Here is a 26,112-nt window from a genome sequence, read left to right on the forward strand (position 1 = left end):
GAAATGTGGAATTTATATGCACATACCAATTTAAGTTCAGACAAATCCAAGTCATCGAAAACAAGAGAAGGAGCACAATTTATTTCAAACAGAAGCTTCTCCTACTATACGAAGATTTACATAGTACTTGTACTAAGAACCACCATTTGATTACAAAGAGTTAAAAATAGCATGCATTCAATAGCTTATTTCCACCGTACCCCTCACCCAGTTTTTTGGTTGCAGCCTCACTTCGTCTAATACACCTGTGGGTGTTAGTTAGTAATTCTCATTCACCTACTGTCTCCGCCTTCTTGACGCGATATGTATTTGATTAGCCATTTTTTCTCTCATTCTCTTCCATTCTTCTATTTCTTGCGAGGACGTCAACGGTTGTATCTATGGATATGGAGGAGCTCCACATTCGCTTTCGAATTGTATGCCCTCTTGCTCATACATCATGAAGTGATCATCCGAAGGCTGATTTTCCCTAAGAAAATTGTGTAGTGCACAACATGCAAGAACGACATTGATTTGCGTTTGAATATATGAATATGGAATCGGACCCCTTAAATAGGCAAATTGTTGCTTCAGGACACCGAATGAGCGTTTAATTATATGACAAAGTTGAGAGTAACGAGTATTAAATAGCTCTTTCGGCCATTGGCCTCAACAACATTTTTGTCCAACTCTTACGTTACGTGCTCCCTTGAACGGTGCTAAAAAACCTGGTACCATCTTATAAGCCGCATCAACGAGGTAGAACTTGCCTACATCTAAGAAAAGAAGTTTAGGACACCAGGAAAATTCATTTATGGGGGAAAAATTGTATACCAGCCTAGTATTCATAATTTGAATATATATGTGAAATTTCGGGGGCATATAAATAATAGCCAAATTTAATAACCTTGGAGGGGGGGAAATGGGAAATCGGTGTGCATTCTCATTACACTTTCTAGCACCCATGCATCGTGTGCGCTACTTTCCTATCTGGTGTAGACATAAATGAACCGCATATCATGGTTACATACAGTTAATACGTTTTGGTTTTGAGTCCCATGCCTATTTGTGTAGGCCATCTGCTCAACTGCGGGAACTGTAGCTGGGATATGTGTGCCGTCCAAAGTACCTAAACAGTCCTGCATTTATTTGACATATGCATAAAAGTCAGTTATAAAAATACTTCTCAAAGGACCATAGTATTTGTAGACAATGGAATTTTAATTAAATTCTAAAAATTACCATTGGTCTATAAAATATTTTTATCCAATCGGATATTGCCATATGGCATGTACACTTGGAAAGTTTGGTTATTAAATAGCCAATTATATTCCTCCACGTGTCAAGTTGAGGTGTTCCAAACCAATTCAAATCGCAGGGGTACCTTCACCAACCAAATCATATCATATCACATACCTATTGGATAAATATCTAAGTATTTATTTCTTATTAAAGGGATAATATTTAGAGTTATTTAATCCAAGTATATCTCTTATATACTGCAATGGCCTGGCCAGTAAAATAGCGCCACGTCACGTGTCCCCGCAAGTCTAGCCAATCGAGAAATTACTTATCTCTTTATTAATGAAGAGATAATATTTAACTGGCACAGTCCTAATATGACTGTACGTCTTGCTAGGCAAGTAGAGTGGTGTACATGATCTCAACCTCCACCTCTTGCTACAACTATAAATAGAGGTCTCTCAACCAAGTTAGGGACACAAAAATAAAATACACAGAGATATCAAGAAGCATCTCATACACTCAAGTGGTGAAGTTCCAAGCTACGAAGGGTTGGGTCTTCAAACTCTTCAAGTCTTCCATATAGCAAGGCTTGAGCCTCCAAATATTCCCAAATTCTTCAAATCTTCTATATCAAGATTTGAAGGAATCGGTGGTGGATCCAAGAACAAGCTGCGAAGCCCTTGGATTGGCGTTCGAGGAGAAGAATCGAGGGAAACCCTCCACAAGTTCGAGAAAACCCCAGAGATTGTACCTACATATTTTTCTAAATTTATATATATTTGTCGTGTATTTCTTTTTCTTGTCGTTTTGCAGACTTGAAATTTTTATCGCGTACAAATTTTTGGCACGCCCGGTGGGACCTCTCTGCCTTCCATATCTTCTCTTCGAATATTCAACTACATACATCATCAATGGCACCAAAGAGCAACAAAATCGTGATTGCACGTTCCAAGGCTACTGATGCTAAGCCTGTTCAGGAAGCTGCACACGTTGCCACCAATACCCGCGTTATTGGCCCCGTGACAAGGAGTATGACGAGAGCCTCCACCCAAAGTAGCATGGAACCCTCGGCGCCAACTCCCGTCTTCGGGTCAACATCACAAATGAGCTATTCCTCCACGATAGGGGTCCAAGACGTTTTCACCTCGATTGAGAAGGCTCTTGCCATGCTCGAATTTGGGTCCGAACCCAAATTTTATAAGCATGACGATGATTCATCAAGCACTGGATCAGCCTCTTCACATGAAACTCTTCATTCAAGATTTTCTATTGAAGATTCTGCTGCTTCTTCTGCTGCAATGCCTGCCATGATGACAAATACTTTAAGTCTCGAAGAGCAGGTTTCGAACATGTCCAAGATGATGGAAACCATGATGAAACACGTTAAGGACCAAGATGCTCTTATCGCTCAACTGCTCACCCAAAAGGACCACGCTCCTGAAGGAAGCCATATGGATTCTAAGGAGAACCAAGAGCGTGAAAATCCCTCATCTAAAGGTAAAGACAAGGTGAAGGAAGTATACGTGACCGCCGAGGGACCTATCCCCGTAGAACAATTGAAGGAACTTGTTGAAGGCGTGATCAAAGACAAAAATGGGGGTAGTTCAAGATCGAGTTTCACCTACTCCAAACCTTACACTGCTAGAATTGACAATCTAGCAATGCCTGCTGGATATCAACCGCCTAAATTTCAACAGTTCGATGGGAAAGGCAGTCCAAAACAACATGTGGCCCATTTTGTCGAAACTTGCAATAACGCTGGAACCTATGGTGACCTGCTAGTCAAACAGTTCGTCCGATCCTTGAAGGGCAACGCATTTGACTGGTACACTGATCTCACTCCGGGGTCCATCGACAGTTGGGAACAACTGGAACAAGAATTCTTGAATCGCTTCTACAGCACTAGAAGAACCGTTAGTATGCTAGAATTGACTAACACTCGTCAATGGAAGGATGAACCTGTGGTCAACTATATTGATAGATGGAGAAGTCTGAGTCTCAACTGCAAGGACAGACTGTCTGAACCCTCTGCCATAGAAATGTGCATCCGAGGAATGCATTGGAGCCTAAGCTACATTCTACAGGGTATACGTCCAAACACGTTTGAAGAATTAGCTACTCGTGCTCATGACATGGAGTTAAGCATCACGGCCAATGCAACCGATGGGTTTCCTATTCAAGCTCCGCGAGTGCAGCCATCTCGTCAAAGCAATGAAAGGCAAGAAAATAAAAAAGGGGGCAAGCCTCCTTCAAGACTCAGTAATAAGGAGTCCATGGCAATAAACACAGCCCCCATGAAAATTGCTACCAAGGTGAGTCGAAAAATCACCGAAAAAGTAGACTCTTTTCAAAATAGGTCGGCAAGAAGACCTACTTTAAAAGAGATGCAAGAAAAGGAATACCCATTTCTTGAATCTGATTTACAAGGGATGTTTGATGACCTTTTCAAGGAGAAACTCCTTGAACTTCCTGAAATGAAGCGTCCGGAGGAAGCCGGTCAAGTCAATGATCCGAATTATTGCTGTTATCACCGCTTGATTGGTCACCCTCTCACTAAATGCTTTGTCTTTAAAGACAAAATTATGGAATTGGCCCGTCAAGGAAAAATCCTTCTCGAGGAGGATAAAGCATCGACAAACCAAACACAATAATGTTTGGGTCTGTGTGTTGTCCGATAGAAGTTTTATCCACAACAAGCAGCGCTTTGTCCAAGGAGCTTGAAAAATCCTCAATTGAAGATGTTATTGAAGATGACAATGAAGGATGGACTGTAGTCACTCGGAAGAGGACTTGCAAGCCAAAAATAAAGAAGTACATCTTTTCGAAAAGCATTCATTCGACAAAGCCGAAAGTGACGATGAAACGACGAAATGCGACAAAGAAACAAAAGGGAGTCGCCACAACACCAATTTCGTCAGATTTTCAACTCCTTCAAGAGGTTCGACAGCCCGTGACATTGAGAGAATTTATACCCAAGGGGTATTTAAGTGACGATACTGATAATTCCACTTCTTGTAATGTCGTCAAAGCTGAAAATCCTCAAGTCACACAAATTGGCACTGAATTTGAGAAAAAACTCAAAGTCGATGATAAACCACCGGTGGATTGTGCGACGACCATCATTTTTGATGATGACGATTTAACTGTTGAGTTCAAGACCCACAATCGACCTTTGTTTGTTAGTGCATATGTTCGAGAACAAAAGATGAATCGGATACTCATTGATGGGGGATCTGCCGTCAATATCATGTCCGTACGTGCTATGAAGGAGTTAGGAATCTCAAGTGATGAACTCTCCCAGAGCCGCCTCATGATCCAAGGATTTAACCAAGGGGGGCAAAGAGCAATTGGCCTCATAAGGCTTGAATTGCTCGTTGGTGAGCTGTCTTCAAGTGCGTTATTTCATATCATTGAAGCCAAAACCTCTTATAACATGCTCTTGGGAAGGCCCTGGATTCACGAGAATGAAATTATACCATCTACTCTGCATCAATGTTTCAAGTATTGTCGAGACGGTATTGTTAAGAAAGTCACTGCCGACGACAAACCGTTCACGGAAGCCGAAACTCACTTTGCCGACGCCAAATTTTATCTTCACAAAGAAGCAAAAAGAAAGGAATCGGTGAGGGAAGAAAGTCAAGATTCCAAAGTACCCATTTTGCGGTATACTCCAAAATCAAAGAGAGAAGAAGGTCAGTCTTCTTTTATCAGAAATGACACATTAAATGTTCCGCTCACCAAGATAGAGCCTGTCAAAATTGAGAAGGTGAGCTTGCAAGGGTTTGTCCGTCCCAAAGAAGAACCGGCAGTGGAACATTACTCGCTACCAACTAATCGGACTCAAGAAGGTTTTGATCCAAACGCCTATAGACTTCTTGCTAAGGCGGGTTATAACCCAAATGAGAAGAATACATTGGGCAAACTCCCTCCTGAAGTGACTGGCGAGAAGACTCACGGATTGACACCTACGCAGAAAATGTTGAAAGAAAAGGGTTATAATGTTGAAAGTTCATCGATGGGTCTTGGTTATCAACCGCCCTCTCCTGTTCGTATAATGATCAAAAGAGCGAGTTGTAACTATGTGAACGAAGAAATGGAGGTCACAAGCCGAAGGAGATCTGTGTTCAATAGGTTGGGAAATAAGCCAAAGCGTATTTCTGTGTTTGACAGACTGGGCCCGCAGCCGAAAAATTTGAAGCCGCCTGTCTATGAAAGATTAGGCAGTAAAAAGCAAGAGTACCAGATTGCCAAGGAAGAAAGTCTTACTCCAATAAAGAAGAACGGACCAAGAAAGCGAGTCTCCAATTTCTTCATGCACTATGGAGACTTATTCAATGTAAGAATTGAAACCATTTTTGAGGAACCGGGTCAAGAAAGTATGGCTTCCTGTCACCATATTACGATCAGTGATCCCGAAGAAGAAGAAGAAGATGCAGACGACGCTCCCCCTGAACTTGAGCAAGGGGTAAAAAATACGGTCGATGAGCTAAAAGAGATTAACCTTGGCACAAGCGACGATCCTCGCCCAATTTACATAAGCTCTTGTATGACTCCTGAAGAAGAAAAAGAGTATGTTGATTTGCTGCTCGAGTTCAGGGACGTCTTTGCTTGGAATTACTCAGAAATGCCTGGTTTGGATCCAAGGGTCGCCGTTCATAATTTGTCCGTCAAGCGGGGAACAAAACCTGTCAAGCAAACGCAAAGGCGCTTTCGGCCCGAATTGATTCCCCTGATAGAAAATGAGATAAATCGATTGATTGAAGCTGGATTTATACGAGAAGTAAAATATCCAACATGGATTTCAAGCATCGTCCCTGTAAGGAAAAAGAATGGGCAAATTCGAGTTTGTGTTGACTTTCGAGATTTAAACGAGGCTTGCCCCAAAGACGATTTTCCTCTCCCCATCACAGAATTGACGGTAGATGCTACAACCGGGCATGAAACACTATCTTTTCTCGATGGATCGTCTGGCTACAATCAAATACGCATGGCGCCCGAGGATGAGGAGCTAACTGCCTTCCGCACCCCCAAGGGAATTTATTGCTATAGAGTAATGCCGTTTGGCTTGAAAAATGCTGGAGCAACATATCAAAGGGCAATGCAAAGGATTTTTGATGATATGCTCCATAAAAATGTGGAGTGCTATGTCGATGATCTTGTGGTGAAATCAAAGAAGCGGGAAGATCATATTCAAGACCTTCGAAAAGTTTTCCAACGCCTTCGGAGATACCAACTGAAGATGAATCCTTTGAAGTGTGCGTTCGGAGTCACTTCTGGCAAGTTTCTCGGTTTCATCGTTCATCAGCGAGGAATAGAAGTCGATCGATCTAAAATTGACGCCATTGTGAACATGCCTGAACCGCGAAATATTCATGAATTGAAGAGTCTTCAAGGGAAATTGGCTTATATCCGCAGGTTTATCTCTAATTTGGCCGGACGATGCCAGCCCTTCAGTCGATTGATGAAGAAAGGGGTGCCCTTCGAGTGGGATGAATCGTGTAGGAATGCCTTTACAAGCATCAAAATGTATCTCATGAATCCTCCAGTTTTGGCTGCACCCATCCCAGGAGAACCATTGATTCTTTATATTTCCGCTCAAGAACGGTCGGTTGGGGCCTTACTTGCTCAAGAAAATGATGAAGGTAAGGAGAATGCGCTGTATTACTTAAGTCGGATGATGACACCTAACGAGTTGAATTACTCTCCCATCGAGAAGCTGTGTTTGGCACTCATATTTGTCATTCAGAAGTTAAAACATTATTTTCAAGCACACACTATTCGACTCATATCTAAGTCTAATCCCATTAAATATGTGATGGCAAAACCTGTACTGTCTGATCGGCTCGCGAGATGGTACCTCCAGTTTCAACAATTTGAAATTATTTATGTACCTGCGAAAGCTGTCAAAGGACAAATATTGGCAGACTTTTTAGCCGATCATCCACTACCTGCCGAGTGGGAGTTGACTGATGAACTTCCCGATGAAGAAGTGTTTATGGTCGAATCGTCGTGTGTCGCGCCCCACTTTTCGAATGAATGATGGTGTGTGAGAAGTGTGGTGTGAACGTGTGCAACATGAAAAGTAAAAGGCCATGGGACTTTGGAAAGCGACGATTTGGCCAAATGAAATTTAAAAAGGGTTTTTTAAATATGAAAACGGAGTCGCCACTTGGTATAGATTTGGGGTGTACCAAGTCACCCAAAAAGTGTTTTTTAAAGACAAAATAGTAAAACCCTTTTTAAAACGACTCCTAGTCCACGTAAGCCAAAGAAAAAGGTTCGGGGGTCACGTTTGACAAAGGGGAAGGCAAGGATAGAATCCAAGGCACCCCTTTGACCTAGCCAAGGCTAGTTGCGCGACTTAAACCAATTTTTCCTAGTTTTCTACCCAATGTATGTTCGCACGTTGGATATGACTATGTGAATGCAGAACGGAAAGGAAAATGCAATCCTAAATTCTACGATGTCTCTCGTGAGGCTTTTGGTCCCAAACCACATGAATTGTGGCGGCCAACAAAGGAAAACCTCATAGAGGTCGGTTAATGCAAATGAGATTCAAGCGTGCAAGTGTGAAAGTGTATGAAAGATGCAAGAAATGCAAGTGCAAGTGTGCGAAATTGTATAAAGGTGCTTGTGTGAAATTGTAAAACAAATTCAAGTGTTTTCGTGTGCAAGTGTATGAAAAGGTGCATGTGTGGAATTGTATGAAAAATCCAAGTGTTTGTGTGCAAGTGTATGAAATATAGTGATAAGTACATATAGGTGTAATTAAGTGCAATTTTGTGAAGTAGAAATCAAAATGAACAATAAGGAAAGGAAAATGTGAATTGAAAAGAATGAGTAAGTGATAAACGAGAATGAATGAACCTAAGGGAATGCATCAGGTCGGGTATGGGAATGACTCCTAACTTTTCGACTTCGATTTTCCCTTTGATTAGAAGGTGAAACTAGCGTGCTAAGGCTATCGAATAGCCACACTCGCTCGTCTCCCTTATCGGAAGGGGACTCTCAAGCAAAATGAACCCTATAGCTAGTATGGGATGCAAAACCTAAGAATGAGGGGAAAGGGGTTCGAGGATCATGCCAAATGATAAAACTAAGAAAAATGCGTGATATGTGGTGAACAAGCAAATGATATGCTAATGAGGGGAAATCCCTAAGGGTCTAGCGTTGGACTAGCCCATTCTATGAATTCCGACTAGCGTTGGACTAGCGGAAACGTACATTCATCCATTCCATTCATTCATGGCCATGAAAGCAAGTAGACATGCCAAAACACTCGTAACCACGTAACACGTAACACTTAGCATGCTCGACTAGATGCAAGGGCCTAATAAAGCAATTAAACATGTTGCAACAAAAACAAGCAACCAAGGGGAAGGGGAAATGGACCAGATGCTCTCCAAGCCCTATCTATTACAAGCCAAGAGGTGTACACATACCCCATAAAAAGCATAAAGGGGAAGGGGAAATGGACCAGATGCTCTCCGAGCCCTATCTATTACAAGCCAAGAGGTGTACACATACCCCATAAAACTTAAATGAAATAAAAAGCAAGTAAATGCACGCAAGGAGGTAAGGAAAGCGGAGTAGACATGCATATTCACATAACACGTAGGAGCACGTAGGGTCAAATGAAGTGCAAATGAAGGATAGAGTGTACCTCCCTTGAAGCGACGCCCTAACGTAGTGAAATTACTAACTTACCCTCCAAAATAATAAAAAGGTCAAGGTACCACTTAAATTATCAAATAATCACATGAAACAAAAATTAAATATGAAAAATGAAAGTTAAACACTAAATTGAGTCAATTAAAGTATTTACATAGACAAACCAACTATGTACAAAGCAATTAATGCAAGAGGGACTTAATTAGAAGGACATGAAAATTTCTAAAAGAGAGTAAAATAAAATACCAAAATTGATGACTTAAGATGAGACCCATAAAAATCAAATGCAAAAATGTGTTTAGAACACAAATCCAAGCTAAAAAATTCTATTAAAACTTATTGAACCTCAAAATGCATCCTAAAACTCACTAAACGTCTTACCCAAAATCATGTCAAAGCAAACCAAAAACAATTAAGATTCTAGAATGACAAAAGTGATTAAATTATTCAACTAATTGGACCATAACAAGGCAAGGGGGAACTTAGGGGGTTAAAGTGCAAGTGTTTTAGGACCTAATTGCCTATAATTAAACATAATTGGGCCACAGCTAGATAAGGGGAAACTGGAAGGATCAATGTGCAAAATTCAAAAGTATTTTCATGCAAAACCCATGCAATCACGTAGAAAAACTTCCTGCAATGAGACCAATAAGACTGCTGCATTCTTTGTTTCCATTTCCAACACCGTGATTCAGATTTAGCCAAAACTTTTCTTAATTTAACATCCAAAACTTCAAACCAAACAACAAGACATAAATTTGCCATTCAAACAAGCAAAAACCTGGGAAGAAATCATGCAAATGTTAAATCTGAATCATGCAAGACCATGTAGAAAAACAAATTCTTATTTCTGCAACATGAACTACGCAGCTGCCCACTTTCCATTTTGCATTCGGGAATTCCTTTAAATTTCTGGACCAAACCAAACGCAGTTCACACTCAACAACCCATCACCACCTGATGCTCTCACTTTACAATGCAACAAAAGAAATCAATCAAACAAAAGGAGCCTACAAAGCAAATTTTCTGCTGCAACATTCATTCCAGAATTTTCTGCGACTAAGTTCTAGATGCAATCTCCTTTTCATTCAAATGCAACTCATGTCTCTTCTAACGACAAATAGATCAAAGTAACAAGATAACCAAGCTTTCTTTTAACTTTTCAACATAAAAGTTTATGTTTAAGCTCCAGAAATTCATACGAAACAGAAATCTAGCAAGCATCAAATGACCATATTTTCAAAATTTCTGCATTTTTCAGTTAATGTTGCTTCTGCAACTTTTAGCAACTTATCAAGACATGAAAACCAACTTTGAAGTTAATCCAAGCAAACATGGCTGCGCATCCAAACGAACAAGGAACATAAAAAGCAACATGCAAAGATTCTGGACACGATGTTCATGTGACAGTGGCTAGCAACCTGGAATTCACTTTTCATTAAGCATCCGCATATGATTCAAGCATTTCAGCTTCCCCAAACATGCAAACCCAACATCACAACTTTAAACGGGGCAACCAAACTACACAAAACTTGAAATGGAGTATGAAGATCAACAAAGATTTCTTTTCACTCTTCAACACAATAATTAACATATACGGATTCAAATGGGTCGAGCAAATCTGGAAATGAAATGCGACTTCCAGCTATAGCATTCAGGACAACGTACGCAGCCAATAAAATCTAACAAAACAACAACAACAAACCTCATGAACTCTCACGAATCCCATCAACCAAACCCATAGGAAAAAGGTCTCAAACTACCCTTCCCAAAACCCAAACCAAAACTTCAGAACAAACTCATTCGGCTTCATGGAGCAAAGAGTGTATGAAGATTGACAGCTTTTGGAGGTCATGCTGGAATACAACAACAAGTGCCAATCTACCAGTAATCATCAAATTATGGCCCAAAAGAGGATTACAAATTTCATTCTTAATCCAAAACTTCAGCAACCAAATATAAAGCTCTAATCTTGTGCGGGGGAAAAAAAATGAAGCAGAAAACATGCGATGAGCTGTCCCAGAGGGAAAGACTTTAATTAATGTACTCTACCTGCTCCCACTCCCTCTTTGCAACAAAGAAAAACCGTTGCTTAATACAAAAAAAAAAACATGAATCCGAGCCTCTCCTTTTTTACCCAAATGCGCAAAATAGCCAATATAAGGAAAGAAGAAAATGAAAGAACGTGGCAACGTCTGTAGCATTGGAGGTTTTGCAGCTTATGATGTAAATCTTATAACCCATGAACATAAGAGAAGGAAAGATTACCTTTAGCAGTTTTGGAGCTAAACCAAATCCAGATCCTTGCACAATGAATCTCTGCGAAACCCTTGCTTCCTTCACCAACCAGCTTTTCCTTCTCGACCCAAAAGCTTGCCCTTTTTACTCCTCCGAAGCCCTTTTTATCGTTGGTTTCTTTCCTCACTCAGCCGTAAACTTGCCCCAGATTTCTTCTAGTTTTTATTCCCGTTTCCCCAAGCTTTTTCCGCAGCCAAATCCCTCTTTCTCTCGGTCTCTATTTCTTCAAGACTCCACCTTTCCCTCTCAATCTCTCAGCTCTCCGTTTTTCTTTTAGCCGTTCCTTCTTGTTCTAGATTTTTCCCCCTTTCAACCCCTAGCCGCTACGTAGCCTTCTAGTTTTCCTTTTTTCCGTTCCCGAATCTTCTCCCCTCAGCTGCTAACTCTCTCCCCCGTCACTCTTAGCTCCTCCTGCGGCTGTTCTTTTTCCTTGGCTTTTATATGGGACTCAAGGCTACTAACCCTCACCCCAATGGTGAGGATGAAGGGCCTGTCCTTCCTTCACATCCAGCCATCCAAAGGACCCTCTGAGATTGCGCTTTGCACGCTGCAAAAATTTGCAGCGTGCATGCCGCGACTCTTTTTTTTTTTTTCTTTCCAACTTAATAAATACATAATATAAATAATAATAATAATAATAATAACAAAATGACAAAAACCATGTAATAATAATAAGAATGAAAACAAATAAATAAAAAAAACAAACTAAATAAATAAAAACAACAAAAATGTCCATTTTTCAATTTTTCTTCATTTTTCCTTTTTTTTTCTTTTTTCAAAATAACTTAATAAAAATAACTAAGGTGCAAAAAGGTTGAATGTAAAGAAATAAACATATTTTTGTGAACCAATTTTTTCCTTTCTTTTCCATTGTTTTTTCCAAGAAACCTAAAAACCTATTTTTTTGAATTTTTCTTTTCAAGAAAGCATTGAATAAAAACAAAATGACTACAACATATTTTTGATGTTTTCCTTTTCTTCTTTTTTTTCTAAAAACTCTACGCTAATTTTAAACTTAAAAGCTAAAACTAAAAATTAAAACTAAAAGTAAACAACGAATGCAAGCAATCTAAAATGAAAATCATGAAATAGATGCCACATAAAATTATTCAAAATTTGGTGTCTACAGTTTGCCCCTCTTTGTCTGAGTTTTGAAAAAACTTGAGACAAAGAAGTAGACACCAAATACTTACCTGTGTTATTCGGCTGCGAAAGATTCCAACGAACAGGAATTCTAATACGGGACTGACCCGAACATGAAAAATAAAACGGGACTTACCCGAACAGAAATTTAAAACGGGACTGACCCGAACAGGAATTTTGAAATCGGGACTGACCCGAACAGGAATTTAAAATTGGGATAGACCTACGGGATAGACCCGGACAGAAATGTAAAATTGGGATAGACCCACGGGATAGACCCGGACAGAAATATAAAATTGGGATTGACTAGAGATAGAAAATTCAAATCATGGGACTGGCCCGAACAGGCTTTAATCACGGGACTGACCCGAATAAGCTTTGAATTGTGGGACTGACCCGAAAATGCTCTTGATCGTGGGACTGACCCGAATGAGCTTTTGATCATGGGACTGACCCGAAAATGCTTTTGATCGTGGGACTGACCCGAATAAGATTTTAATCGCGGGACTGACCCGAACAGGCTTTGAATCGCGGGACTGACCCGAAAATGCTCTTGATCGTGGGACTGACCCGAAAATGCTTTTGATCGTGGGACTGACCCGAATAAGATTTTGATCATGGGACTGACCCGAAAATGCTTTTGATCATGGGACTGACCCGGATCGTGGGACTGACCCGGAAATGCTTTTGATCGTGGGACTGACCCGAAATGCTTTTGATCATGGGACTGACCCGAAAATGCTTTTGATCATGGGACTGACCCGAAAATGCTTTTTCGATGGGACTGACCCGAAAATGCTTTCGATCAATGAAACTGACCCGAAAATGCTTTCGATCGTGGGACTGACCCGAAAATGCTTTCGACTGACCCTTTCGAACTGACCCGAAAATGCTTTCGATCGTGGGGGACTGACCCGGAAAATGCTTTTGATCGTGGGACTGACCCGAAAATGCTTTTGATCGTGGGACTGACCCGAATAAGCTTTTGATCATGGGACTGACCCGAATAAGCTTTTGATCGTGGGACTGACCCGAAAATGCTTTTGATCGTGGGACTGACCCGAATAAGCTTTTGATCGTGGGACTGACCCGAATAAGCTTTTGATCGTGGGACTGACCCGAAAATGCTTTTTGATCGTGGGACTGACCCGAAAATGCTTTTGATAAAATTTGTGTTGATTTCTGATTGATGATTTTCTTTTTGCTTTTCTTTTTTGACTTTTGAAAATCTTTCCAAAAAAATTAATTTGCCCCAGTATGATGAGTTTTTGCAAATGTGAGTCCAGAGTTGATTCTGTATCGCCATGCTGTTGCATTTTTGATGAAATTTGCTTGCGACATTTTCAATCTGCCTTTGTTCACCGGAGGACTCTTTCCGACACCGATTTCAGTGCGAGGTGTGATGACTTTCATTTGTGCATGCGGTTTTTCTGCAAAAGAGAAGAAACAAAAGAATTGCCACCATCATTTGATCCGCTTGCCTTTTGAGAATCGTGTAAACATGAGTCTTTCGATGCCTTTATCGACCTTTGTTGCGGCAGCCGATTGAGTTGGAATTTGCTCCCTAAGGCTTTTCCGATTTACAAACTGATCAGGTATGTGCTTTGCCATATTGTGAAGTCTGCGTAACTGACTTTGTTGAACCTTAACCCTTTTCAGGAGATGACTGAACCCAAGTATGCTTCGAATAAACCACGGGGATTGTTGTTCACCAAAATTCAAAGATAAAGAATGAAGTATGCAGGAAAATTCACATGTCATACAAGAATGCACACATAACCATTTGTGCTTAAATTCTACAAAAATGCCATGAATGCAAGTAATTTGGTAAAAATGAATTTCCTAAGAATGTATTTGCCAAAAAATGCCTTTCAAAATGACCCAGTTTTGGCCCCAGGACGCGTATTCGAATCTCTGAATATCCTTGTTCTGGAATTCAATATTGACAGAGGTATGACAAAAATGAGGAGAAGTCCAAATGGACCAAACCACCAGTTGTTCCTCCTTGTGCTTGATCGTTGCAAAATCCTACCTTGGCGCCCTTTCGGGTTTTCACCAAGGTTGCCCCCACTCCTTTTCTTTTCTTTTGTTTTTGTTTTTATTTCCCTCTTTTCCCTTTTTTTCCCTTTTCTTTTGAGGTGTCCTTTCGGGTTTTCACCTAAGGAACAATAGAAAAACTCAACCATAATCGACTCAGGGGTATGAACTGAAGATTGCTGACATCAGTGAAATGCGCTTCCCTTGTAAGATTAGGCGAAGGCATTATGGACATCACTTGCCAGTTGATTAGCAAATTTCCCAATAGAAAATACGACAAAAGACGAAAGCCAGGACTTTGGGCTTTTGCAATGAAGTCAGGTGGGGTGTTTCAAGAAAAGTTGAGGCTTGAAAGCAAATTTGATGAGAGGGGTGTAAAATAGCCTGAGATTGCATCATTTTGAAATTATTTCCAATTTTGAACGAAACTGAGGAAAATTTTGCCCCAGTTTGATTGGATTTTTTTTCGTTGCATTTTCTTCATTGCATTCTTCTTACTTTTGCATTTTTCTAAAAACTAAATTTGCCCCTGTGTGGGGTTCTTTTTCCTTTTCATCTCTTTTTCAAAGATAAATTTGCCCCAGTGTGGGGTTTTTCTTTCCTTTCTGATCATTTTCAAAATGAATTTGCCCCAGTGTGGGGTTTGCAGTTCTCAGGGGTTGCCAAACGAAAATTATTGTTCTGATAGCTCAAAGGGGATGACTAGGGATGAAATGTTTTGATTGGAAAGGAAGATGGCCTGACTTGTGCCTCGACCCTTGCGCGATTTCCAAAAAGAAATTTGCATAATCAAATAAAGAACATCTTACACATGTCCGAGTTGATAGGTTGAGGGAATGTCTGTCCATCCATTTCTCCTTTGAACACCCAATAAGCTTTGTCAATTTGAAGCAAATTTGCCTTCGACTTCGTCTTTCATCGCTTTAGCACTTTGTTTCCTTTTCAGAAGATCGGTGGCGGACATAGGTCATGCTTATGACATTCGGCTGTTTTTCATCAATCATTGGTAACCCTACTCTGACCAATCAGCTTCGAGCTTGGCAGGGGAGGAATTTTTATCAATGAAGGGATCTTGGCCTTTTCCATGAAGGTTTTTCCAAGGGATGGATTTTCAATGGAGGGATTTCAATGAAGCAAGTTTTATAAGGGATTTCTGTATGAAGGGATTTTCAATGAAGGTTTTTCAAGGAAGGGAGTTTTAATGCAGGGATTTTTAAATGAAGGGATTTTCAATGTGCGGCTTCATCGAATTCCAGAACAGTGATATTCAGAGGGTCAAATAATTTCAACTTTGGCCATCTTAAAAGAATTTAAAAGAATCAAGACAATAATCAAATCAAGCAAATTATGCATTTCATGCAACTCCAAATCAAAGTGGAAACAAGATAAACTCAATTGCAAAAGATGCTTTCATTAAACTATTCACATATGCAAAAAACAGCTTTTGTGAAATTTAGTAAATAACAACCCCTAGATTTACCAAAATTCCCCTCGAGAGGGAAAATACTCGGCCAACCATAATTACAACGTGCCTTCAAGATTCTCAGATTTCGTCACTGGAGGTGGATGCCTCTAAAGTGTCTTCATGTTTGGGAAAGGGGTTTGTGCTTACACTTGGTCCTTGTCCACCCTTTCCTCTTAGCACTATTTCTCCAGCCTCGATCATGTCTTGGATCTGGTGCCTAAGTACTTTGCAATTGGCGGTTGAATGGCCAGGTGCTTCTGAATGATAAGCGCAAGTGTACTGTGGATTGTATCCGCCAGGGATGCCATGAGGGTAAGGCGGAGGGGGAATGACGTCGATTTTACCAGCGGCTTTTAATTGTTCATACAATTGGTCCAGAGGCCTGCCAAGATTAGTAAAAATGCGATGGCGATTTTGCCTTTGAGGTTCAGTGGGTTGAGGGTAGTTGTAGGTGAGTCCATTTGGTGGAGGAAGTTGTTGATTGTAAGGGGGTCGGGGTCGTATTTGTTGAAAATTAGGTTGAGTTATTTGAAAAGGGACTACAGGTGGATTAGGATAGCTTGGGCGAGGTCGAGGGTGGTGGATATTGGCGTGATAAACAGGATGAGAGTTTGGATAATGGGGGTAAGGGTTGGAGTAGGTAGGGTATCGTCGAAATCTGGGTTTTGGGGTAGGGTTTTGATCCCAAACAAAAGCAGTTTCTCCCTCTTGCTTTTTGAATTGTTGCTTCTTCCCATTACTACTTTGGCTTTGCAAAACTTCCACTTGAGTTTTCAGGGCAGACACATTAACAATCTTTCCAGCCTTCACGAAGTCATCATATTCTTCCAGTTTATTGATAATAGCAGCAAATGAGCATCCAGTCATGCGGAAAATTTCTTCAAAGTGCGGCGGATCATGTGCCTTAATGAAAGTGCGAATGATTTCGTCTTCAGTCATCGGTGGCTCGACTTTTGCAGCTATCTTCCTCCACCTCTTGGCATAAGTCTTGTGATCCTCGGAGGGTTTTCTTTTCGTTCCTTCCAATGTGGTTCGCGTCGGAGCCAACTCGCAATTATACTCGTACTGCCTTACAAAAGCGTTGGACAAGTCAAACCAGGTCTTCGCTTCTTCGGGTTTCAGCTTGGAATACCAGTCGAGTGCATCCCCCTCCAGACTTTCTGGGAATAGCCTCAAAGGCAGATTTTCATCATCTGTTGGCCTACCCAACTTGTTGGCGAACAATCTGAGGTGTGTCTTGGGATTGCCCGTCCCATCATACTTGTTAAACTTCGGAGTTTTGAACCCCTCAGGCAATTGCACATTCGGGAAAAGGCAAAGCTCATCGTAATCCAAGACTCCTTGTTTGTTCAACCCCTGACTTTTCTTTATAAACTCATCGAAACGGTCCAGGCGTTTGAGAAGCTTTATATCAACGGGAGCGGAAGATTCCCCAATTTCTGCCTTGGTTTGAACAATATGGTCTGGTAGGAATGGCTCAGCAACAGAGTGATAAAAGGTATGCGGCTTAGGAGGTATATTCGAAGTGATTTGGGGCTGTGGGCCTTGCATGTAAGTAGGGAAGAATGAAGGATCAGGAGGGCAAGTGTATGGCAAACGTATGGTGGGATAGGTGAAAGTTCCTTCGGGTGGAATAATGAAGGGTGGAGTAAAAGTAGTTTGGGTCGTGGCTATGCCAAACGATTCTGGCTCCGGCTGACTGTCGGGTTCAGGCTCAGGTTGAACTCCACTACTGATAAGCTCATCGATTAATTTCTTTTGGACGGCCATTTCAGTTGCCATTTCACCAAACTTCGTAAGCATCTCGGTCAGTTGGACCCCCAAACTTGCAGTCTCAGGTTGAGCTGTAGTAGCAGACCTATCCGACTGTTCCGGTTGTGAACTCATGTTTACACGATTCCTCTGGGCTTGACTGCGGGATCGCGTTATGATGGGGCTTCGACGAGAAGCTATGTTTAAAATTACCTGAAAATTTTGAAAGATTGCCTTTAGATTTAGCCGTCGCTTAATTATTCCAAAGAAAATAAAGAAAAGGAAAAGAAAAAGGCAAGAGTTAGTAGATATCCAGAAAACTCGGATGCATGTCCTATGGGGGAACCCTTTTATGCCAAGGGTAGGCCTAGCATGAAAATGCAATCCTCCAGAGCAGGCACTATACAATACCTGATGGATCCAATCAGCTTATGGAGTGAAAATAATTTTGAAAAATTTGGCCCATTGGAATAAGAAGAGACGTTTGTCAAAATGAGGACCTCGTCCGAAGGGATTGATTACCTTTGATTTGCAAAACGCATGGGTTTGACCTTGACGAACTTCCTATTCAAAGAGATTGGAATTCGTTGATAAAATTTCTCAGTGAATTACGGGTCAAAACCCCAATTGATCAAGTGATTGCAACGGACGGTTTTCTTCAAAATTGACTAGATTTCCCAATTTGGAATTTGACAATGAAACCCCAATAGGGCAAATGGATTGAATGAAGTTGACAATTTATTTAAAATCGACCAAATTACCCTAAAAAGGGAAACAGGTCAAATGAATTGAATGAAATTTATCCAAAATTAATCAGATCTCCCTAAAAAGGGTAAATTGATCAAACAGATTGAACGAAACTTGATTTATTCAAAATCGGCTCGGTTGCCCTAAAAATGGGTAAATTGGGCAAAAGACCCTAAAAAGGGTAATTTGGTCAATTGAATTGACAATTTATTCAAAAGCGACCGAATGACCCTAAAAAGGGTAAATTGGTCAAAAGATTTGATGATTTATTCAAAATCGACCGAATGACCCTAAAAAGGGTAAATTGGTCAAATGAATTGATGATTTATTCAAAAATCGACCGGATGACCCTAAAAAGGGTAAATTGGTCAAAGGAATGGTTTATTTAAAATCGATCATGAATTGACAAAATGGATTGATCGAATCGGCCGGCCATTGGTGGTTTCAGAAAATCAGTCTATGAGCCTTCTAAAAATCAAATTTTGGCCTCAATTTATTTATCATCTCAATAGGAGGAATCATTTGTGAATTTCTTCGAATTAATGTCCTTTTACGCAAGGGAATTTTACCAAGTTTGATAAATTGGCCAAAAAGTGATTATTAGATGCTCATATTCCAAAGATCACTCTATGAAAATGATCGGATCTTACCTTACCTTGTGCACTACCCCTTTGGATGGTACATGAAATATAAACGTGCAAGTCTCATTGGATTAAGTATCCGAGACACAAGGTGGTTTATTCTTAAACACGGGATTCCCTATGTGGCATTCCCTTTCTATGGTTTATGCATGATGCCAGTTTATTAAAGCGATGTAAATATGCGACAAATATGACCTAAAGGACATGAATAATGCATCGGGGGAAAGGTCTAAAAATGAAATGTATTTATTGAAAATCAAGTGCAATAACTGAAATTTAAACAGGTGAGCTATCTAGTGGGTGAGTCACTAAAAGAGTGCCAAAAAGGGTCTCTTATTGCTAAGGCATATGAATGCAGGCCAAGAAACAAAAGAATGGTTAGTGCAATTGATAAAGCACATAACACATTGGGAGCAATTAAGAAAAAGAAATACAATAAAACAAGTAAAAGGGGTGGAACCCCTTCCCTCGTGCCTAATGTGCTTAAAATAGGGTGAGGCTGACTCTAACCTAGGAAAATTCTAACATGGATGCATGAGGTTGGGGTTCACTAATGCCTAGACACGATAAAGCTTCGGCTCCCAAGCCTTCAGACCTAAAGGCGAAGGGTCATCACTCCCAGGGCCTTTGGTCGGTGGCTCGAGTGATCCCTTAGGTAGCGCTATGGGCGCAGAGCACACCAGCCGCCTACCCAAGGCAATCGATCCTAATCCTACAAGGCGGTGTGGGAAACGCCCACGAAAATAAAAATAAAATGGGATAAAGCAAGTAAACGTGCACGTATGAAGTGTTCCCCTATTTTGAGGGAAGGGGTTGAGAACCACGCGAGGCTCTAAAGGTGACACACACCCCCTCCCAAATGCAATACAAGCACGAGATAAACAAGTAAACATACATCCAATCAACCAATCACACATACGTGAGTGAGGGAATAGTTGGATACGCGCGCGAGGCAAAAGGCCCTAAAAATGGAAAATGCAACCCTAATATCCAAATGCAATGCATAAAAAGGGTAGAAAAAGGAAACGAATGGCTAAGTCAAATGCTTGGACCCACTTAGGAAGTTCCCCAGTGGAGTCGCCAACTGTCGCGCCCCACTTTTCGAATGAATGATGGTGTGTGAGAAGTGTGGTGTGAACGTGTGCAACATGAAAAGTAAAAGGCCATGGGACTTTGGAAAGCGACGATTTGGCCAAATGAAATTTAAAAAGGGTTTTTTAAATATGAAAACGGAGTCGCCACTTGGTATAGATTTGGGGTGTACCAAGTCACCCAAAAAGTGTTTTTTAAAGACAAAATAGTAAAACCCTTTTTAAAACGACTCCTAGTCCACGTAAGCCAAAGAAAAAGGTTCGGGGGTCACGTTTGACAAAGGGGAAGGCAAGGATAGAATCCAAGGCACCCCTTTGACCTAGCCAAGGCTAGTTGCGCGACTTAAACCAATTTTTCCTAGTTTTCTACCCAATGTATGTTCGCACGTTGGATATGACTATGTGAATGCAGAACGGAAAGGAAAATGCAATCCTAAATTCTACGATGTCTCTCGTGAGGCTTTTGGTCCCAAATCACATGAATTGTGGCGGCCAACAAAGGAAAACCTCATAGAGGTCGGTTAATGCAAATGAGATTCAAGCGTGCAAGTGTGAAAGTGTATGAAAGATGCAAGAAATGCAAGTGCAAGTGTGCGAAATTGTATAAAGGTGCTTGTGTGAAATTGTAAAACAAATTCAAGTGTTTTCGTGTGCAAGTGTATGAAAAGGTGCATGTGTGGAATTGTATGAAAAATCCAAGTGTTTGTGTGCAAGTGTATGAAATATAGTGATAAGTACATATAGGTGTAATTAAGTGCAATTTTGTGAAGTAGAAATCAAAATGAACAATAAGGAAAGGAAAATGTGAATTGAAAAGAATGAGTAAGTGATAAACGAGAATGAATGAACCTAAGGGAATGCATCAGGTCGGGTATGGGAATGACTCCTAACTTTTCGACTTCGATTTTCCCTTTGATTAGAAGGTGAAACTAGCGTGCTAAGGCTATCGAATAGCCACACTCGCTCGTCTCCCTTATCGGAAGGGGACTCTCAAGCAAAATGAACCCTATAGCTAGTATGGGATGCAAAACCTAAGAATGAGGGGAAAGGGGTTCGAGGATCATGCCAAATGATAAAACTAAGAAAAATGCGTGATATGTGGTGAACAAGCAAATGATATGCTAATGAGGGGAAATCCCTAAGGGTCTAGCGTTGGACTAGCCCATTCTATGAATTCCGACTAGCGTTGGACTAGCGGAAACGTACATTCATCCATTCCATTCATTCATGGCCATGAAAGCAAGTAGACATGCCAAAACACTCGTAACCACGTAACACGTAACACTTAGCATGCTCGACTAGATGCAAGGGCCTAATAAAGCAATTAAACATGTTGCAACAAAAACAAGCAACCAAGGGGAAGGGGAAATGGACCAGATGCTCTCCAAGCCCTATCTATTACAAGCCAAGAGGTGTACACATACCCCATAAAAAGCATAAAGGGGAAGGGGAAATGGACCAGATGCTCTCCGAGCCCTATCTATTACAAGCCAAGAGGTGTACACATACCCCATAAAACTTAAATGAAATAAAAAGCAAGTAAATGCACGCAAGGAGGTAAGGAAAGCGGAGTAGACATGCATATTCACATAACACGTAGGAGCACGTAGGGTCAAATGAAGTGCAAATGAAGGATAGAGTGTACCTCCCTTGAAGCGACGCCCTAACGTAGTGAAATTACTAACTTACCCTCCAAAATAATAAAAAGGTCAAGGTACCACTTAAATTATCAAATAATCACATGAAACAAAAATTAAATATGAAAAATGAAAGTTAAACACTAAATTGAGTCAATTAAAGTATTTACATAGACAAACCAACTATGTACAAAGCAATTAATGCAAGAGGGACTTAATTAGAAGGACATGAAAATTTCTAAAAGAGAGTAAAATAAAATACCAAAATTGATGACTTAAGATGAGACCCATAAAAATCAAATGCAAAAATGTGTTTAGAACACAAATCCAAGCTAAAAAATTCTATTAAAACTTATTGAACCTCAAAATGCATCCTAAAACTCACTAAACGTCTTACCCAAAATCATGTCAAAGCAAACCAAAAACAATTAAGATTCTAGAATGACAAAAGTGATTAAATTATTCAACTAATTGGACCATAACAAGGCAAGGGGGAACTTAGGGGGTTAAAGTGCAAGTGTTTTAGGACCTAATTGCCTATAATTAAACATAATTGGGCCACAGCTAGATAAGGGGAAACTGGAAGGATCAATGTGCAAAATTCAAAAGTATTTTCATGCAAAACCCATGCAATCACGTAGAAAAACTTCCTGCAATGAGACCAATAAGACTGCTGCATTCTTTGTTTCCATTTCCAACACCGTGATTCAGATTTAGCCAAAACTTTTCTTAATTTAACATCCAAAACTTCAAACCAAACAACAAGACATAAATTTGCCATTCAAACAAGCAAAAACCTGGGAAGAAATCATGCAAATGTTAAATCTGAATCATGCAAGACCATGTAGAAAAACAAATTCTTATTTCTGCAACATGAACTACGCAGCTGCCCACTTTCCATTTTGCATTCGGGAATTCCTTTAAATTTCTGGACCAAACCAAACGCAGTTCACACTCAACAACCCATCACCACCTGATGCTCTCACTTTACAATGCAACAAAAGAAATCAATCAAACAAAAGGAGCCTACAAAGCAAATTTTCTGCTGCAACATTCATTCCAGAATTTTCTGCGACTAAGTTCTAGATGCAATCTCCTTTTCATTCAAATGCAACTCATGTCTCTTCTAACGACAAATAGATCAAAGTAACAAGATAACCAAGCTTTCTTTTAACTTTTCAACATAAAAGTTTATGTTTAAGCTCCAGAAATTCATACGAAACAGAAATCTAGCAAGCATCAAATGACCATATTTTCAAAATTTCTGCATTTTTCAGTTAATGTTGCTTCTGCAACTTTTAGCAACTTATCAAGACATGAAAACCAACTTTGAAGTTAATCCAAGCAAACATGGCTGCGCATCCAAACGAACAAGGAACATAAAAAGCAACATGCAAAGATTCTGGACACGATGTTCATGTGACAGTGGCTAGCAACCTGGAATTCACTTTTCATTAAGCATCCGCATATGATTCAAGCATTTCAGCTTCCCCAAACATGCAAACCCAACATCACAACTTTAAACGGGGCAACCAAACTACACAAAACTTGAAATGGAGTATGAAGATCAACAAAGATTTCTTTTCACTCTTCAACACAATAATTAACATATACGGATTCAAATGGGTCGAGCAAATCTGGAAATGAAATGCGACTTCCAGCTATAGCATTCAGGACAACGTACGCAGCCAATAAAATCTAACAAAACAACAACAACAAACCTCATGAACTCTCACGAATCCCATCAACCAAACCCATAGGAAAAAGGTCTCAAACTACCCTTCCCAAAACCCAAACCAAAACTTCAGAACAAACTCATTCGGCTTCATGGAGCAAAGAGTGTATGAAGATTGACAGCTTTTGGAGGTCATGCTGGAATACAACAACAAGTGCCAATCTACCAGTAATCATCAAATTATGGCCCAAAAGAGGATTACAAATTTCATTCTTAATCCAAAACTTCAGCAACCAAATATAAAGCTCTAATCTTGTGCGGGGGAAAAAAAATGAAGCAGAAAACATGCGATGAGCTGTCCCAGAGGGAAAGACTTTAATTAATGTACTCTACCTGCTCCCACTCCCTCTTTGCAACAAAGAAAAACCGTTGCTTAATACAAAAAAAAAAACATGAATCCGAGCCTCTCCTTTTTTACCCAAATGCGCAAAATAGCCAATATAAGGAAAGAAGAAAATGAAAGAACGTGGCAACGTCTGTAGCATTGGAGGTTTTGCAGCTTATGATGTAAATCTTATAACCCATGAACATAAGAGAAGGAAAGATTACCTTTAGCAGTTTTGGAGCTAAACCAAATCCAGATCCTTGCACAATGAATCTCTGCGAAACCCTTGCTTCCTTCACCAACCAGCTTTTCCTTCTCGACCCAAAAGCTTGCCCTTTTTACTCCTCCGAAGCCCTTTTTATCGTTGGTTTCTTTCCTCACTCAGCCGTAAACTTGCCCCAGATTTCTTCTAGTTTTTATTCCCGTTTCCCCAAGCTTTTTCCGCAGCCAAATCCCTCTTTCTCTCGGTCTCTATTTCTTCAAGACTCCACCTTTCCCTCTCAATCTCTCAGCTCTCCGTTTTTCTTTTAGCCGTTCCTTCTTGTTCTAGATTTTTCCCCCTTTCAACCCCTAGCCGCTACGTAGCCTTCTAGTTTTCCTTTTTTCCGTTCCCGAATCTTCTCCCCTCAGCTGCTAACTCTCTCCCCCGTCACTCTTAGCTCCTCCTGCGGCTGTTCTTTTTCCTTGGCTTTTATATGGGACTCAAGGCTACTAACCCTCACCCCAATGGTGAGGATGAAGGGCCTGTCCTTCCTTCACATCCAGCCATCCAAAGGACCCTCTGAGATTGCGCTTTGCACGCTGCAAAAATTTGCAGCGTGCATGCCGCGACTCTTTTTTTTTTTTTCTTTCCAACTTAATAAATACATAATATAAATAATAATAATAATAATAATAACAAAATGACAAAAACCATGTAATAATAATAAGAATGAAAACAAATAAATAAAAAAAACAAACTAAATAAATAAAAACAACAAAAATGTCCATTTTTCAATTTTTCTTCATTTTTCCTTTTTTTTTCTTTTTTCAAAATAACTTAATAAAAATAACTAAGGTGCAAAAAGGTTGAATGTAAAGAAATAAACATATTTTTGTGAACCAATTTTTTCCTTTCTTTTCCATTGTTTTTTCCAAGAAACCTAAAAACCTATTTTTTTGAATTTTTCTTTTCAAGAAAGCATTGAATAAAAACAAAATGACTACAACATATTTTTGATGTTTTCCTTTTCTTCTTTTTTTTCTAAAAACTCTACGCTAATTTTAAACTTAAAAGCTAAAACTAAAAATTAAAACTAAAAGTAAACAACGAATGCAAGCAATCTAAAATGAAAATCATGAAATAGATGCCACATAAAATTATTCAAAATTTGGTGTCTACATCGTGGTCAATGTATTTCGATGGAGCTGCCCACCGTGATGGAGCTGGTGCGGGAGTTGTCTTTTATACTCCTGAAGCAGATATATTGCCATACTCTTTCACTTTAACACGCCGGTGTTCCAACAATGTGGCTGAATATCAGGCGTTGATTCTCGGTCTTGAAACGGCTGTGGACATGAAGCAGTTGCATCTTAGAGTCTATGGTGATTCAAAATTGGTGGTAAATCAACTTCTCGGTGTTTATGATGTCAAGAAGCCCGAATTGATCCCATATTATAAGTATGCAAGACAACTCATGGGATATCTGGGCGATGTCACTATAGAACATATCCCTAGAAATTTCAACCAACAAGCTGATTCTTTGGCAAGGGTGGCGTCTATGATCACTCTACCTTCTCATCGAAATCAAATTTCAATTTGCCAAAATTGGGTCATACCTCCGATGTTTGATGAAAATGATGATGGTGAGGAAGAAAATGCTTACCATATTTTTGTCCATGAGATCGAAAAGGAGGATTGGCGTCACCTCATCATTGATTACCTTAATCATGGGAAGTTACCAGAAGATCCTAAGAAAAGGGTTGATATACGTCGTCGAGCGCCACGTTTCATTTACTACAAAGGGACGCTTTACCGAAGGTCATTCGATGGGGTGTTTCTACGATGTCTTGGAGAAGATGAGACCATGCAAGCAATGGAGGAGGCTCACTCTGGGATATGTGGTGCTCACCAATCTGGCCCGAAATTACACTTTCGCATTAAAAGAATGGGATACTACTGGCCAACAATGGTAAAGGATTGTATCGATTTTGCTAGAAAATGTCAAGCTTGTCAATTCCATGGCAATTTCATCCGTCAACCTCCTGAACCATTGCATCCAACTGTAGCTTCTTGGCCGTTCGATGCTTGGGGTTTGGATATAGTTGGACCGCTTCCAAAATCTTCCGGAGGACACATTTTTATTT

The sequence above is a fragment of the Coffea eugenioides genome, chromosome 5 (genome assembly GCF_003713205.1).
Source record: "Coffea eugenioides isolate CCC68of chromosome 5, Ceug_1.0, whole genome shotgun sequence".
Taxonomy (NCBI): Eukaryota; Viridiplantae; Streptophyta; class Magnoliopsida; order Gentianales; family Rubiaceae; genus Coffea; species Coffea eugenioides.